The sequence below is a fragment of the Prosopis cineraria genome, unplaced genomic scaffold (assembly GCF_029017545.1).
Source record: "Prosopis cineraria cultivar Desert tree isolate PC_DT_omini unplaced genomic scaffold, ASM2901754v1 PC14, whole genome shotgun sequence".
Taxonomy (NCBI): domain Eukaryota; kingdom Viridiplantae; phylum Streptophyta; class Magnoliopsida; order Fabales; family Fabaceae; genus Prosopis; species Prosopis cineraria.
In genome coordinates, this window is record NW_026555345.1 from 21,887,012 (window position 1) to 21,903,915 (window position 16,904).

A 16,904-nucleotide genomic window follows, 5' to 3' on the forward strand; every position below is an offset into this window, starting at 1 on the left:
GCTTGTTCATTGCATTCAAGATGGATACAATTTGGGAAGAGGAATCATCTTTAGCACTAGTCACCATTGATGTATTCCTTCTATCCGTGTTTTGAGTATTATTCGCAGACAATTGGTCTAAGAGGCAAAAAACTTCATTGACAGGCACATTCCGATATCCCCCATTTGTGATAGAATCAACCATGGCCTTCGAAGATGGATTCAGACGATTACAGAAAATCTAAATCACTACCCATTTGTCCACTCCATGATTAGGGCATTTCTTCATCAACATCTTGTATCTCTCCCAAGCTGCATAGAGATGTTCCTCTGGATATTGCTTAAAACTAAGAAACTCATCTCTTACTTCTACTGTTTTATCATTAGAGAAGAATCGAGCTCTAAACTTGTTCTCAAGATCCTCCCATGAACCAATAGAACCTTCGGGAAGATTGTTGAACCATTCTTTAGCCTTGTCTTGTAGAGAAATTGGAAATAACCGCAAGCGCAAGACATCTTTAGGCACCCCATTTTGTCTGAAAGAATCACATACTTCCACAAAAGACATCAAGTGCTTGTTAGCATCTTCATTGAATAAACCATGAAACACACCATTCATTTAAAGCATTGTGATCATGGCGGGCTTGATCTCAAAAGTATGTGGTTGAAACTCCGACATTCGAATACAAGATTGAGTACCCCTCAGATTCCGGTTAGCAAAGTCATTGACTGAGGCAGTGTCATACTGGTCTTCTGCCATGTTTCCCAGTTCAGGAGTTCTTTCAGAATTAGGAGACTCAGTTTCTTCAAAGATTGTCAATCCTTCAAGTATCACTTCCAATCCTTCTGGGCCTATGACTTGCATATGTCAAATGGGTACCTGAAGAAGAAACAACCCAAGAAGTATTAAACTAAAACAAAAACACTGAACAAAGACAAAATAAAAATCTAGAACTAATATCTACAAAGCTCAAGCGAAATCTAATATTACTAGTATAAGGTTGACCACAATATTTTCAAAAGCAATTCCCCGGCAACGGCGCCAAAAACTTGTTGCTCACCGCAAGTGCACGGGTCGTAGCAAGTAATATAATGAAAGTAAAGTATCGTTCCCTCGAGGATTTGTTCAAAAACAATGATCAAGCAAAAGACTAAGTAAATTTGATTAAGTTGAGCTACACAAAGTTAGGTGAAATGGTTTTTCAAATGAAACTAACACTAGAAAATAAAGAAAAGTGAGTGATTCACAAACTTCTAACACAATTTAGGACCTAGGATTAATTGTCCCCCTTGCATTTCATAACACCAAAATTACCTCCTCTCATAAATGCTTTTAATGAAAATAAGTGCTAACCTAGGGTTCTAAAAATACTTGGACAAGCTCTCTCAAGTCATGAACAAGTTTTAGTTAAATTAATTGCCCAATCTCTTGTTACAATTAATAAAACTCAATTTTAAACACCAACCCTAATGTGGCTATGCAAGGCTAGCAAGTATATCTCTATCTTACTAGCAAAACCATCCATTCAACATGCAAATATCAAGTTCTTACACAATTTTACCCAAGTTCTACACTCAACCTAGCCCTCTCAAGCATCAATTAAGTGAACCCAACATCTAAATGGTGGCCAATCAAGTAGAAGCATTAAGGAAAGAGTAAAATAAACACATATATATCATTAATCACAAAAAGAGAGGAGAAATATGGTGTTAATCCATACAAGGGTTCCAAATAATCCTAGAACAAAGGGTTTAGCTACTCATAATCATCCACAAGCTATAAATATACAAAATAAGTGGACCCATTTCAGATTACAAGAGAGGAAAGGGAAGAGGAATAGAAAAACTAAAGAAAATGAGCTCCAAATGTCTTCAAAGCTTCAATCTCTTAATCCCAACTCTTCCAATGCCCAAACCCTAGCACAACCAAGCTCCAAAAGTGTCTAAAAGTCTGAAGAATGCGTTCTGGGTCGAGCTCTCAGCTTATATGTATCCTAACCAACTAATTTCTGATAAATGAAACGCAGCGTTTTTCTGACAGCGGTGAAAGTCGCGAATGAAAGTCACGACTTTGGGACGACTTTGACAGTTTTGCACTGTTTTTACAGCTAACGAAAATCATTCAATTAGCTCTTGATTTCTTCATCCAAACGCCTTCCAAAAATAACCACAAAGCTCCAGAAACGCTTCTAATCAAAATAACATGAAATTAGGCTAAAAATATAAAATTAAAGCTAAGAACACAAGCCCAAAACAAAATGCACATTTTCCTAATTTGGGCAATAAAAACATATACAATTGAACTAAAACAAATTAGAATCTAAGGAAAATGTGATGAAATAATATGAACTTCTAGAGGTTAACAGTATTCAAATACTTTGTTTGAAATGTTTGAGCCTAAGATTCATTTTGAAAATCATCAAAATTCCTACTCTAGCTCAACACAAAATAGAGCATAGCATAGCAGAAGATAATCTAAGAATTCATTAGAGTCTATGCCTGCTTTCAAAACAAAGAAATAAAATCAAATATTGAGCCATGCATTGGGGCATGTGGCACAGAGCCACAACTTGACCCCCTCTATACCATGTGTTGCAATGCACATAACAGTTTCTGTAACTGTTATATGACAATTCACAAGGCGAACTTTTGACGTGTACTGTTTCCACATACGACGTCCAATTGGAGTGATTCAAGCACCCACATGAATCTTATTATATAAGCTAACTAATAAAATAAGTTTTGACATGATCCAATGGTCTAAGCAAAATTTAGACACCTAGGTGCAAAAAGTTACTTTTTTAAAAAATTTAGCACCCAAGCGCTCAAATAGATCACATTATCTCATTAAACCGTTCTAAGCCTTAAACCAAGTCTAAAGGGATCTTACCCACTTGATTGACCACATGTTATATCATATACACATAGAGATCAAGATTTCATCATTCAACAGCCTATTTTCACAAACATGAACTTTTCACAACTTAATAAAAAAAATTCCTCTGACTATTTTCACCATAATATTACAACAAATTCACTTCATATTCACCTCTAATGTATTTATGATATGTTCACAACTAAATCTTAGCACCAAACACTCATTTCACCATATATTCACACATAAGGGCTAAGATTTACAAAATCACCACATATCTCATCAAATCACAACTCAGAACATGCATGCAAATCCTATGGTAACTTATATATATAATATTCACATTAAATTTGAATTTATTACATAAACTCAAGAATTTCCATGGAAATAGCATAACTATGCCAGTCCAGACTCTTTTCCCTTGTCTGGCTCACTACCCTGCCCTGTAAAAATGTAATCATGAGTTGAGATAATAATCTTAGTAACAAAATAAATCTATACTATTAACTATCACATGCAACTATAAGTAAGTATTATATAATATATATTTAAACATAACATATAACATGGATTTCATTTTAAGTCACATCAATACATCATTTCACTAATTTCAAAACTATATTTACCACAATTCACCACTTATATAGCACATAACATAATCACTACCATCCAAACCTTCAAATCATCTCAACCCAAAACCATAGACTCGTCTTAGATTAGCACACACGTTCATTAGTCTTGAGCTCACCTTCAGTGATAAAATCACCTAACTAAAGGTGTTTTATCTCATTTTCAGACTATGATTTCCCCCAGCACACATAATGGGGTATCGTTGACTCCAACATTACATCACATCGATACTAAAAAGTCTAAATCTCTAGCATCATACCTCAATCGGTACTAAGGAGATAATCTCTAATACTGCTGTGAACACCGTATTTTGTCCGGGCATTTTTTTAATTTAATAATAAATAACCAAAAAATATAAAAAATAAAAAAATAAAATTTAATCCTTTTTAGGATTATATTTTCAAAACAAAAATTTAATTTAATGGATAGGGCTTAAATTTATTTTAGATAATCTTTTTGGTTAGGATTTTATTTCTTTTAATTCATTAAAATAATCAAACAAATACAAAAATAAAATTTAATCCTTTTTAGGATTATATTTTAACAAAATCAAAAAATATAATCTTATTTAAGTCTTTTAAAATCTCTTCTAAATTATCCCAACCATTCAAAGATATTGAAAATTAATTTTTTTTAGACTTAAATATTTTTAAATTTCTCTCCTTAAATCTTTTTGTTCTCCATTTAAATATATATATATATATATATATTTTAAAATTAAATTTTCCTTTCTCTCCTTTAATCTAATTAAAAAAAAGCATTAAAAAGAATGGCAAAAAACGCTGGTCATGCACGTATAAAGAGAGTAGCTGGAAAACAACTTTCAGTCAGGCGTAAAAGCTTTACAGAGCAAGCACACACAGTCACAAAATGCCAGAAAGAAAAAAACAAGATCAAACTTGCGTGCACAATGAACACACAAGACCAAAGCCACAATACAGAGGAGAATGCATGAAACACACAATAGAAAAGAGATTAGTGGAGACATAACAAAATTAAAAAAACGAAGCAAACACACACAGTCAGAAACAGCAAGACTAGAGACTTGCACGGCAAAAATAGAAAAGTAGAAGAACACATACACACACTTTCGGCCAGCAGAAGAAAAGAGACAGAACCGAGACGCATGCATAGATGCAGCAGACAAAAACACGTGAAAAGCTTCACTTTGCAGAGAAGAGATGCACATTACAGATACAGAAAAAACTAAGAAAAAATAGAGTATAAAAGACTGAGGAAGAGAAGTAAAAGGGAGGGACTAAAACAGATAAAAAAAAGGAGAAGAACTGGAGGAAGGGAAGAAGAGGAAAACTGGAGAACTGAGAGCAAAGGAAATCCTTTCTGAGAAAAGAAAAGAGGCCGAGAGAAGACAAAAAACTTTAAAAAAATAGAGACAGAGGAGAGAAAAATAGATGAAGAGAGAGACCGAGAGTGAAGGAGCAAAACAAAGCATAAGAGACACAGGAGAGAGAGGGAGAAAGAGACTGAGAAAGAGAGAGCACAAGACCGAAGAAGAGAAAAAAAACTGAAGCGAGATTGAACAAAAAAACAGAGATTGATAGAGGGAAGCTGGACGAAAAACTAGAAGGAAAACAGAGATAGAGAAGAAAGAGGAATGGTATTGTGAAAACAAACAAATGGTGGCTTGTTGTGTCTGTTACTTGGGGTTTCTCCTTTTTCAGTTCCATTACTTCCTTCCCATGTCTGCTTGATCTTCTCGTTTGTGAAAGCACCGTATATAGTTTGACAGGATGATGGCGGTGAGCTTAGCCTGCAAAGATGTGAGAATGGATAACGGCAAGTACGTGTAGTACACGTCGAAGCAGGTGGAGGCTCTGGAGAGGTTGTATTATGAGTGCCCCAAACCCAGTTCCATCCTCGCCGTCATGCTCCTGCTCATCTGGCTGCTGCATTTTCATGAGGAGATGGAGTGTGATTCTCTCAACAGATACTGAGTCTTCAACGTCCACCTTCTATTGATGTTCATGGGTTATATCTTCATGTCTAGTCAAGCAATGATGGCACACCATATGATACCGAGCGAGAGGTCAACCTAAAAGTTCATGCACCATTGCTTCACTTGATTATTTTTATGCTGGGAATCATTGGTTTCTGTAATTGCATTCAAAGAGCATTGATTTTTAGCCTGTACTCCGAAGGTTGCAGTCTGAATTGATGTCACATGAGTGCTGGATGTTTTACAAGCAACAAAGAATCAAAAACACGTTCAATACTTGAGGTTGAGGTGATGAAAGCGTTGTCTTAAGAGGAAGAAGAATGCAAACCTAGAATCACAAGTTACTCAGGTAATATTTAAATCATATCATCTCCCTTAATCTAGATTCATTGATGAACATATATGTATATTGATAGATATTATGAGTGTGGACTAATCCAGACGTATGTTTAGGCATAAAAAAATTAAAATTTAAATATTTTTTATGTAGAATTTAAAACATATTTGAAAGGTGTTTGTCAAAATAAAAAAAAAGGAAAACTTGTGAGAATATTGTTGATAATTTGTGAGGTGATTGTAATTTGAAACCGCATCTATCATGGCTATGATCTTGCTAAAAGTTTATGTCAAATCTGAATTTTTTTGTTAGAATATATCCTCAAGTCAAAAGAATAGTGAATTGTCAAAATATTTTATTTCTCTATTCTTTCCTTGGCCTTTATTGCATGAATTATTTAGCTACCCACAATATTATACACTGACTGTAGATACAAATATTTTGGCTATCTATTTGTCATGTGAGATTTTAAGAATCTTTATAGACACTTAGAATGATTTCATACCGTATAAATCAATAAGATTTCACAAGTATGAAAATCAATCTTATAATAAATATTTAATTCTCATGTGAGATTTTAAGAATCTTCATAGAGAATTAAATTAATTGCCTTATCGTGTAGGATAATAAATCCTCACAATATCGTGATTTACAGTTTGTATATATTACATAAACAAATTTTTATAAATAAAATAATAAACATTTTTTATAATATGAATTAATTAAGTTAATAATTATATTGTCTAATTAGATCTTGTGGTCATGTGAGATTTTTGAAACTCTGTAGACCTTTAAGATAATTGTACTACCGTGTGAGTCAATAAGGCTTCGTGAGTATAACGATTAATATTTTTATACGCGTTGTATAATTACGCATTAAAATATATTCAAAGTGAATTATTTAATTCTTTTATCATGTGAGACTTTGAATCTCTGCAGATATTTAGGATAATCTTGTATCGTGTAAATCAATAAGATTTCGTAGATATGAGAAAAAAACTTATATATTAAAATTAACTCTCTTTTTATAATCTAAATTAATAATTTATTTAAGTTCCATGTGAGATTTCAAGAATCTTCATAGGGACTTAAATTAATCACATTATCATGTGGGATAATAAGTCCTCACAGATATAGTGATTTTCAATTTTTATACTAAATAAGTGATTTTTGTAAATAATCATATAATATATAATTTAAGAAACTTAATTAACCAAATTAATGTATTTAAATTGTTACCATATTTACCAATTATATCTTTTAGTCATGTGAGATTTTTGAATCTCCGTAGGCTTTTAAGATCATCGTATTATCGTATGAGTCAATAAGACTCTGCAGATATAACGATTTAGTTTTTAAATATATATATATATACATATGTATTATATAATTAATTAAATTAATTAATTAAATTTAATTCCTTTATCGTGTGAGATTTTAAAATTTCCGCAGATATTTAGGATAAATCATATTACCGTATAAGCCAATAAGGCTATACGGGTATGATGATTAAAATTTTTTAAAAACATATATACATACTTAAGCAAACTATTATTAACACTTAAAAATAAATAAATTAAATTGCTAAATTCTTTTATCGTGTGAGGTTTCGAAATCTCCGCAGATACTTAAAATAATTGCATTACCGTATGAACCAATAAGACTCTATAGGTATAGCAGTTAAAATTTCTAATCATAAAACATAAAAATAATAATAATAATTTTAAACCCTTTTCTTTCTTTATTCCAAAAATTCAAAAATGAAGAAAATAATTAAAATTAAATTACCTTTTGCAATTTAAAACACACATATCAAAATTTTAAAAATTATTTTATTTGCAAAATGGTGAATTATTTTTAATTAATTCCTATTCAAAAAAAATATTTTCACTAATAAACTTATAAGCCCAAACTACGTGGACTTTGATCCCCATTACAGAGTACGTAAGCTTCAAAGTCAGATTCTGAGTCAAATCCGTCCTCCCTCATAAATAAATAAATATTTCTCACATAATTCTTATCATTTTTGAAACACATGAATATAAAAGAAATAATTAAAATAATTATAAAACCATATTAAAAGAGCACAACAAACTTTAGGTAACCGTTCTGACGAACGGGTGTTGTGGGGTGCCTAACACCTTCCCCACACTCAATTGACTCCCAAACCTATTTTCTGATTTTGCAAATCACCCTTATCCTCCTTTTAAACGGTTTCCTGAGACTTACCTCAACATCTTGGTGGCGACTCCTTGTTCGATCTGGTTCCCGCCACAAAGGCCGGGACCTCCGCTCACGTGCCATCCGCGTCGCATTTTTTTGGGTGCAACAACTGTACCTTAATAGGTACTAAGGAGATACAATTCTCTGACACCGCACCTTATCGGGTACTAAGGAGAATATGTCATATGGTCTTTCACTAGTTCTCCCTATGGGTAAACTCCCACCCCTATGATCATGCTTTCATATAAACTATATTTTCATCTATATAAGACCCCCCATACACATGCACACACAATCACAAAACATACAATTCCATAACCTCAACTCTTAGAAATCATTTTCATGCAGTAAGCATTTACTTAGAAAACATGTTTATTCTAAAACATTTTTATGCATTAATATTCATACTTTCAAATAATTATAAAAGATAATCAACTAGAGAAAGTTATTCGATTACTTCAACCCTTCTATCATAAGAAAGGTTAGTCATGGATTTCTTATATGCCTACATTCACCATACTAGCTTTACACCTTAAATCATACATATAATATGCCAATCTACACACAATTAGCATACTTAGTCAATTGATTCAATTAACCGAAACTACTTAATTATTAATTAAGGTTATATCTAGCCATTCACTCCTTTTTACTTAACTAATTTAGGTCCATCACCACTCAGTTATCACTTTCTATCACTTATAATGATTCCATTTCACTTCTACCCAATTTCTACCCTATTTTCCTTTTGATTTAGGGTCAATTGAAGCTTATAGCTATAAAGCTTTATCGTTCAACTCCAAACCAGTCACAAAGCATTAATTTAACTTTCAAGAACCTTTTTATTACTTTAGGTTGAGAAACTAACCCCTTAAATTTTTTCGATTTAATTTCTCTATAACTTCGAAGGTAAGGGCTCTATAAAGCTTACTTAATAAGTCACCAATAGAAAATACCTTCCAAGCTCCCAAACTCTCTTGCCCTAACAGAGATCTCCTTTATCTCCTCTCTCTTTTGTGTTTCTCTTCCCTTCCTTTATGAATTCATGAGCTATTCGTGTACTTATCAAGTCTTTTTATGTGCCATATGCTGTAGCATAGGTAGCTTATACCACAACATGTGGCACAGTAAGAAAATTCCTCATTTTGTGTGCATGCTTTCAAAACATAATTCTTCTACCTTTATTTAATCATTTAACATCTCAAAAAGTGAAATTTTCACGTTATCATGCAAATCTTTAATCATTTACTAATTACTAATTCACCTCTAATCAATAACTAATTATTATATTTGAAAATTAGGATGTTACAATATATATATATATATATATATCCAACTTAAGGACATATTATACATCTATGATTGTAATTGATTTTGTAATAATGGTTGTTGTCTATCTAGCCTTTTTATGAAGCAAACTCATGAGAGTTTATATTGGGCTAGTGAAATTACTATAGATTAACTATTGTGCTAAGATATTGTTGAATACGGGATGTTTGGCTGTTTTTTATTAATCCCAGCCTTATGGACTTATGATGTGGCTAGCAAGAGTGTGATTGGCACTCACTCATATATGATTTTATTGATGATGTTCATGATTAAACTGTGGTTTGAAATGTGCCTTTTAACTTTCAAGAATTTCTTATTTGAATTGTTGAGTTGGGAAGTCAACTATAGTATAAATGCTTGGTTTTGGGAAAGAACCAATTTATCCTTGTATTATGGCATAACCCTTATTAATGGGTTATATATTGCTTCTATTTGCTAATAGCTCTATTATTGTGCATTTTGAGCTCAATGATTTTGAAAATTATTTTTATTGGGATACCGTTTTCAAATAGTTTTCTTTGTCCTTATTTACGCTAACCATGGTCAAACATATTCTACTATGGTAATGGTTAATTAAGGTCATTAGCCTTAATTACTATGGTAGTAAGGTTTATGATAGTGGATTAATTATTGTGGGTATTACATAACACCTTAAGCCCTTTACATAATAAGAAACCTTAATGGAGTACTAATATTGCATATCTTAGTTGATAATGGCTCAATTGTAAATTTCTTGCCAATAAAATCACTATAGAAAGTAGGAAAGATAAGGCACAACTTGATTCCTACTGATATGATAGTGATGTCCTTCAACGGTGTCACCATGGGTACCAAGAGCACATTGGCTACATTCTTTGTCATAAGTTACACTAATCAGTACTAGGCCCTCCTTAGGTATGATTGGATCCACACTAATGAGTGTATCCTATCATCCTTGCACTAATGCTTGATCATGTAAGAGTAGAATGAAATAGAGGTCATTTAGGTAGATAACTGACCTTTCTATGCCATGGTAAATCCTGTTGATGTTAGGTACTATGACCTAAATATGTGGCTGTTTAGATTCAGTAGACTAAATAAAATGAGATGCCTTGGTAACCTTACCTATTGAAAAGTGAATCCACCATCGTAGGACTTTGCAAATATCTTAGGTATGGCCCTTATTTCTCAAAGGGTGATACTTGGGGAGCCCATCATCAAGCTCATAAGATGACAAAATCTAAAGAGCTCTAGATCATTGCTTCTATAGACCTCTAAAAGTACAAAGTACATCAAACCTTAGACAAATTGACCATATTAGAGGAATTCCAAATATATAGGGGACTTAAAGCTCATACAATAGGAAGATCTACCAACCTATCTATGTAAGCAATCTACTTGGAGTGGATCTAAGGGTAGCCTAATCAAAGTTCTTTAGGAATATAAAGATCATTTCAATTAGGAGTATAAAAAGATGCCCCTAGATTAGATAGGAAGTTAATGGAGCACAAACTCCCTACTGAAATAGACTACAAGTCATTTCAGTAGTCGGCTTAAAGGTTATTTACCCAGATGGATCTCAAATTGAAAGAGGACATCAAGAAACTATTGAAGGTTGGGTTCATTTGCCTTGCTAGTACTTGTGATGATTATCCAACATAGTCCCTGTTATAAAGAAAAATAGGAAGAATAAGGTGTGTGTGGATTTTTGGAACCTCAATGCAGCAACTCTTAAAGATGTGTACTTGTTGTGTATATTAGACCTCTCGATAAATTCTAAAGCTAGTGATAAACTCTTCTCTTACTTGAATTTTTTTTATATAACCAAATTTTTACTACAAGAGAAGATGTCCACATTACTACTTCCAGGTGCCTTGGCTTTTTGGTACCTTTGAATAGGTCGTCATGGCCTTTAGTCTAAAAAATGGTAGGGCAATTTATCAATGCCCCATGAATGTCATCTTCCTTGACATTATAGGCAATTTGATAGAGGTCTATATAGACAATATCCTGGTAAAATCTAGGAAGAAAAAGCTCCATATAGAGCATGTCCAAGCTAGTTCATAAAGAGCATGAGATATGGGCTTCAAACTAAATCCACTATAGTGCACATTCAAAGTACAAGTTGTGAACTTCTTAGGGCGCTTAGTTCACCAGCAAGGCATAAAAGTGGATCAGAATAAGGCTTAAGCCTTGCTACAAGCACAAGCCCCTTCCAATAAGATGGAGTTGCAACAATTCTTAGGACAGGTTAACTACCTCAAGTGATTCATTTTGAACCTAGCTAGGAAAAATGATGAGTTCTTAGATCTACTAAAATTGAAACAAAACCAATACTTCAAGTTGAAAGAATGCCACCAACACACTTTCAAAAAAGTCCAAAACTATTTATCTTGATCTCTAGTACTGGCCACACTAAGGGAGGGAGAGTCACTATTTTTGTTGCATAAAAGTCTATACGAGTCTATTAGCTCAATAAACCCCTTCAGGACATGAGCAAGCTATGCACTATCTTAGCCAATGTTTATGAAAGAAGATATTCAACAACAAAAAAATTATGTTTGGGTCTATACTTTTCTTGTACTAAATTACGACATTACATGTTGAAAATTGTAGTACACGTTGTGTCCCAAACGGATCTTATTAAATACATGCTAAGTAGATCCATTATGTCAGGGAGGATTAACAAATGGAGCCTCACTTTAGTTAACTTAACCCTAGTCTATTACCCTTAGATGCTAATAAAAGGGAAGGCTAGACTTAAGGATTTTCATAGTAGAACTAAAGCAGTGATAGTCTTGAGTGCTCAAGTTCTATGGTTTAATCACCAAGGAGTATAAAGGTGTCGGAGGGATAATTATCTCCCTTTAAGGGATGCATATGGTATTATTCATGAAACTTTTCCTATACCAACAATCAAGTGAAGCATAAGGAACTCTTGATAGGCCTTCAACTCATCCAAGAGATATGAGCTAAATAAGTGGATATATAGGGAGATTAGCAATTAGTACGCTATAGCTAAACAAAAAATATAAGTGTAGTAGCTTAGCACTAGCTCTTTACTTTACTGTTGTGTCTTAAATCATCTAGGAACTAGATTATATGGAGTTTTCATACATTCCTTAAGAAGACAATTAAGAAGCCAATAAATTAGTGCAAATGACCTCAAGCATTCAGCTTTCTAAAGGACTAGCATATAAAATTACAGTGGTAGAGGAGTATATACCCGTCAATTTAAGATTAGGGCATGCCAGTATTCATAGTGGATTAGGAACAACAGGAATCCATAAAATGGAGAAGGTAAATCAAGAACTATGTTGAACCCAAACGCTAAGGTGACTTATAAGTTAAGGTTGAAGGCTAAGCAATATACGGTCATAGGTGATAAACTTTACAAAAAGACGTAGAAAGGAATGTTAATTAAATGCATTATTTTCAACAAATCAATAGAGGTCCTCTAGCGAGTACATGAGGATGCCTGTAAGGCATACCAATCGAGTATGAAAATAAGATGGCTTATTCGAAGGTATAGGTATTTCTAGCCCATTGTTAACTAATTGTATGAAGTTTACCAAAGGTTACAGACAGTGCTAAAAGTATGGACCATTACAAAGAGCTCTAGCTTTGAAGCTTTAAAGTGTAAAGAAGTCATGGCCTTTTAAAGGATGGGCCCTAGACATAATTGGAAAGATTTACCTTATTTCTTCTAAGAGGTAGTCCTTTATACTCGAAGCTATAAATTATTTTACTAAGTGGGTAAAGACCCTTCCAGTGAAGAAAGTAGAGCAGAGTGATGTAATCAACTTCATTAGAGAGTAGATTGTGCATAGGTTTAGGATTACCCAGACTATCACAACAAATAAAAGAACCATGTTCATAGGGATGAGATTGGAGAATTCATGAAAGACTACCAGATCACATTGCTTTACTCAACTCTTCATTATGCTCTAGCTAATAAAAATTCCAAGGCACCTAAAAGATCATCATTGGGATCTTGAAGAGGATGCTTGAAAATAACCCTAGAGATTGGCATACTGCACTCTTAAAAACACTATAGGAGTACCAAACATTTGTTTAAACCACTACTAATGTTAACTTTTTTTCCCTAACTTATGGGCATGAGGCACTCTTACCTATGGCGGTGGTGGTGGTATCTCTAAGGGTGATATAACAAAATAACATGATGCCTAAAGAGTACACCAACATTATAATACAAGAAATAGAAGATGCAAGCAAGCTTCATCTTCTAGCATACACACATATGATAGCATAAAAGTAGAAAGTCATCGAGGCATACAACCAATGAGTTAAACTTAACACATTTCAAGAAGGCGAGATCATATAGAAGGTGATCTTACCACTTACTACTAAAGACAAGGAGTAAGAAAAGTGGTCACCTAACTGGTAAGGACCATTCAAAGTTGCTAAAGTTCTAAGATCTAACATGTATTGGTTATCTAACTTTAAAGGTGAGCTACAAAAAAAAGGGTAATAAATAGCAAGTATCTAAAGAAATCTATAAAATATTTAAAGGAAATAGAGTCTACAAATATGGCGCACAAGACAGAAGTAAAAACATAGATAAGTCAAAAGTTCTTGGCCTATCAACTGAACAAATGTAACTATGGCCCTGCCTGAGAGGGTGGGAGGATGTCGTCAAAGTTAATAGTAAGGAGGGCCACCTAAAGACTTGTAAAAGCTTCTATTTCTACCTTTGTCTCTACTAGCTCATCATGCTATAAGTGTGCTTGCCCTAATTGGTTTGCCACAAAGTCATTGCATGGGATATGTTTTTATGGTCATGAATATATAATTGACATACATATTTAATAATTGTGAAATTTAGAAATGTGATTGTGTCTAAATGGCTTTTATGTGCCATATGTCATGTGATTGAATTTACATGCTTGGTTACTGAGATTGTATAATCTCACTCAATAGTTTAATAATTTCCCAGTGGCATTTCTTGAGATTATACATTAGGAATTAATTGCATAGAACTTTATTGTATTGTAGCCAAATCTATAGACTTAGACATTGTTATTATTATTTTTGTCCCTTCGTGATGTTGAATATGGACTTAAGATGGAAGTATGTTATTGAGAAGTGAATGCTTAAAGACTTTTATTTTATCCTCTTAATTGATGGTAAGCCTTGAGAGGTGAAACTTGAACGTTTTCAGCTTGTTAATTCATGTCATGAGTAGGTATGATTAATTTTGTGTATTGAGTATGCTTGAAGTGATTTAGTAGGCTAATAGCTAATGCTGCAGTCTTAAGGACACTTAGTTAACGTTGAAAATGTGATTTGTATGCCTATAGCTTGAAGTGTTCAAAACCCCCATATGATACTGGATTGAGACAAGATCGGAGCCATTAGCTAGTTTGTTTAACTATTTATATGTGGGTGCTTGGATTACTCGATTGGATGTCTAAGTAGGAAGTTGGATGCTTTAGAAGTTGGAGTCTAGGGATTGTCATTTTTATGCTATCATGACCTGTTAGCTGTAGCAAATGTCTCTGTTAGCCATAGTATATGACATAGTAGTTGTTAGCCACGGTAGATGGTGATCTTTGCAATGATCTTCATTATTAACTAAACCATAACAACTAATCCAATTAAACAGATTAAGAAAGACACCAAAGGAAGTTAGAATCAACCTTAGCCATTTGAGACTTTAGGTTTCATTTATAAATACTATTTTAGAAAATAGGATCCCAAGATAATTCAAGTTTTGAAAACCATAATTTAAGGGCCTTGAAAATGTCAAATGTTAAAGTACACAAGGTTATGGATGCTTGGAAAAAGTGATTGAGCATTAAAATATCTTAAACAAGGGTAAAAGAGCCTTTTTCATCATTTCAAGGCAGTTTTGTTATAAACAAGCACTCATCCATCGTGATTTATGGCATAAAGGCCATTGACCACAGCTAAGGACACCTTTTGCCACGGTCAATGTAGACAACACGTCTACCACGACCAAGTATATTTGTCAATATATCACATAACAAACAACAATTATAAATGTAAACTCTGAAACACCTTACTATCAGCTCAAACCTCTGATTGAGATTATCTAAGTATTCTCACTTTGACAATTACTCTAATTAATAGCTTTAATTTCACCTCTATCCAGTACCAAATAAGGATTCATTTTCACTTGGATCTATAACATATTTGACACACTTACAATTTGTGAACCACTTGTCTCCCCTCAAAACTAACCACTAGCTAACACAACCATAAATAACATAAATCACAATCAAACCGTGCATGTTTAACTCCTTAACATGCCAATTTATTTGATAGTCACAATTAATCACACAATTGCATGATTGGTTCCTTTTGCAAAATAGTAGTAATGCCATAGCAAGGATTGCCCAAGTCAACACTAGGCTCATGCAAATGCAATAAACCTATTAACAATTACAAACCCCTAGTGTTAGCAATAATGAGTATTCAATTACACAAACTAAAAAGCTAAAGACTTTATTGATGAAATTAAGCATCTCTAGTCTCCGATGCTTCCCCCTAGCCTTACTTAACATTTCCTAAAAAATGTTGACAAACAGTAGTTAGATGATACAATCTCAATAACCAATGCACATAAATTCAAGTATATAAAAGTGTGACGAATACAAGTACATAAGGCAAAGATTCACATTTCACATTCTATTGATACTCAACAAATATCATAATACCATTAATCCTCATTCACAACACATAACATTTATTGGTGTTAATTATGCATGATGATATGCAATCCATCCTTATTCCTCTCCTTATATCTACTAACTGAATCTATAGGCCATTCAATTAAATAGAACTAACATATGTGATCAGGTTAGGCCCTCTCTTCAATTGTGAATGGTTACTTAGCCAAGGTACCCACTTCCTACTCTCAGATCATGGATTTCCCCTTCTTGAATTACTAGTATGTTATAATTGCTTAACCCATACTATCCCCTATAGGAACCAGTGATATTGTGCATTGTGTCTAACCCATGTCATACCCATAGGTTAATGACAATACTAAGCACATGTAGTAATAATAATAATGCCAACTACTGTGCATAAATTTAGTGGAGATTACATCACGTGGATTTCCAATAATATCCCCTTACAACCTCTCAAGGGAACTCCCACCTAACCATGCTTATGCAAGCTCAATAACTATATGCACATGCATTATCCATATCTCATTGACTCAATAATTCATCAACCACCATGCCTTATTCATTATGTTATCATTATACTCACTTCAGCTTACAATTTCATGATCACATAAATAATACATACTCAATTCAAGTTCATCAAATTCGTACTCACCTATTCATAGGATACATATTCTCATTAATAGCTATCTCAATACATGGGAACAAGTTTCACAACTCAAGTAACAACCTTTTGAACAACATTATCATACTCATGTTATTTAATGATATGTCCTAAATGCAAACTTGATTAACATATCTCATGATCAAATGCATATTATTAAGTCAAGAATTCATAATTAATATTTACTCTCATGACATAATCATATATTCATACTTATCTTAGTATCAAGCATTGAATTAAGCACAAATTGCAACTCA

The 16,904-nt window shown here is 33.2% G+C and overlaps 1 non-coding gene across 1 annotated transcript; it reads left to right on the forward strand.

Annotated features, from left to right (window-relative positions):
- The first annotated feature begins 242 nt into the window (after window positions 1-242).
- LOC129294023 (small nucleolar RNA R71) lies at window positions 243-349 on the forward strand. The gene has a single exon (XR_008589265.1). It is a non-coding gene; the product is annotated as a small nucleolar RNA R71 (small nucleolar RNA).
- Window positions 350-16,904: the final 16,555 nt, after the last annotated feature.